Below are 2500 nucleotides of genomic sequence, written 5' to 3'. Positions count from 1 at the left end.
AAGGACGCAGCCCTGAGGAGTTCCCGTGCTGATGGACCTGGAGTCAGAGACTTCTGTTCCCGGCTTAACACACTGCTTCCTGTCAGAGAGGAAGTCTGTGATCCACCTGCAGGTGGAGTAGGGCACGTTCAGCTGGAAGAGCTTGTCCTGAAGCAGGGCAGGGATGATGGTGTTGAAGGCAGAGCTGAAGTCCACAAACAGGATCCTGGCGTAGGATGCCGGGGCGTCCACATGCTGTAGGGTGAAGTGGAGGGCCATGTTAACTGCGTCGTCCACAGACCTGTTGGCTCTGTAGGCAAACTGAAGGGGGTCCAGGAGAGGGTCTGTGATGGCTTTGAGGTGTGCCAGGAGCAGGCGCTCAAAAGACTTCATTACCACAGATATAAGGGCGACCGGTCTGTAATCATTTAGTCCTGTTGGCCTTAGCTTTTTGGGCACAGCGATGATGGTGGAGGACTTGAGACAGGCTGGTACATGGCATGTCTCCAGGGAGGTGTTAAAGATGTTGGTGAACACCGGAGACAGCTGGTCAGCGCAGTGCCTGAGGGTGGCTGGAGAGACAGAGTCCGGCCCGGCTGCTTTGCGTGGATTCTGCCTCTTGAAAAGCCCATTAACTTCTCCCTCCTGAAAGGAGAGAGTCGTTTCTGTAGTATGGGTGGGGGATGGGGCCTCTTGGGTGGGAAGGGGTGGTTCAGGACAGTCCAATTGTCTTTCAAATCTACGGTAGAACTCGTTCAGGTCGTTGGCTAGGCGGGAGTCGTTAGTGGTGTGGGGCGCTCTGGGTTTGTAGTTGGTGATGTGCCTGAGCCCTTTGGCAGACAGAAGCAGCGTCGTTAGGAGAGAACTGGTGTTTTAGTGTCTCTGAGTACAGTCGTTTAGCCTCTCTCACCGCTTTGCTAAACCTGTTCTTCGACTCCTTGAATCTGTCTCTATCCCCACTCCTAAACGCTTCCTCCCTCTCCAACCTCAACCTTTTGAGCTTTGCTGAGAACCAGGGCTTGTTGTTGTTAAAGTTCACCCTGGTACGTGTTGGGATACAGCAGTCCTCACAGAAGCTGATGTACACAGCCTCTGTGAGTTCATCCAGACTATTGGTAGCAGTCGTGAACATATCCCAGTCAGTACAGTCTAAGCACGCCCGCAAATCTTCCACAGCCTCACTGGTCCACTGTTTAGATGTCCTCACAGCAGGTTTACAGAGTTTTAGTTGCTGCCTGTATGCACGAATCAGGTGGACCAAGGGAGTTCTGTGCGAGCCGAACAGCCCCGTGACCCACAAGAGAAACATCCCCGCCAAATTCGAGCGTTTGACGGGGTCTATCCGTGAAAAAATATTCACGTTTTTGAGTGCACATGCATTTCTGCTGCAAATGCCTCTGGAAGTTTCATGCCGTTCGTATGCCAATTGTGGCAACACGAAAATGACCCGTTTTCCCATTCCGAGGGATTTCTGTGCGACCCTAACAGCCCCGTGAGCCACAAGAGACACATCCCCGCCAATTTCTAGCGTTTCACGGGGTCTATCCGTGAAAAATATAGACGTTTTTGAGTGCACATGCATTTCTGCTGCAGATGCCTCTGGAAGTTTCATGCCGTTCGTACGCAATGTGGCAACACGAAAATGACCCCTTTTCCCATTCCGAGGGATTTCTGTGCGACCCTAACTAACAGCGCCCGTGAGCCACAAGAGAGACATCCCCGCCAATTTATAGCGTTTCACGGGGTCTATCCGTGAAAAATATAGACGTTTTTGAGTGCACATGCATTCCTGCTGCAAATGCCTCTGGAAGTTTCATGCCGTTCCTATGCAATGTGGCCACACAAAAATGACCCGTTTTCCCATTCCGAGGCATTTCTGTGCGACCCTAACAGCCCCGTGAGCCACAAGAGAGACATCCCCGCCAACTTCTAGCGTTTGACGGGGTCTATGCGTGAAAAATATTAAAATTTTTGAGTGCACGTGCCTTTCTGCTGCAAATGCCTCTGGAAGTTTCATGGCGTTCCTATGCAATGTGGCAACACGAAAATGACCCCTTTTCCCATTCCGAGGGAGTTCTGTGCCACCCTAACAGCCCCGTGAGCCACAAGAGACACATCCCCGCCAATTTCTAGCGTTTCACGGGGTCTATCCGTGAAACATATAGAAGTTTTTGAGTGCACATGCATTCCTGCTGCAAATGCCTCTGGAAGTTTCATGCGGTTCGTACGCAATGTGGAAACACGAAAATGACCCGTTTTCCCATTCCCAGGGATTTCTGTGCGACCCGAACAGCCCCGTGAGCCACAAGAGACACATCCCCGCCAATTTCTAGCGTTTCACGGGGTCTATCCGTTTAAAATATCAATTTTTTTTGACTGCACATGCATTTCTGCTGCAAATGCCTCTGGAAGTTGCATGCGGTTCGCATGCAATGTGGCGACACGAAAATGACCCGTTTTCCCATTCCGAGGGATTTCTGTGCCACCCTAACAGCCCCGTGAGCCACAAGAGAGACATCCC

The sequence above is a fragment of the Petromyzon marinus genome, unplaced genomic scaffold, assembly GCF_048934315.1.
Source record: "Petromyzon marinus isolate PM22_M1 ecotype Great Lakes invasive population unplaced genomic scaffold, UKy_Petmar_22M1.pri1.0 PM_G_Scaffold_26, whole genome shotgun sequence".
Taxonomy (NCBI): domain Eukaryota; kingdom Metazoa; phylum Chordata; class Hyperoartia; order Petromyzontiformes; family Petromyzontidae; genus Petromyzon; species Petromyzon marinus.
The sequence above is the reverse complement of the archived record's forward strand: the minus strand, read 5'-3'. Positions refer to the sequence as shown.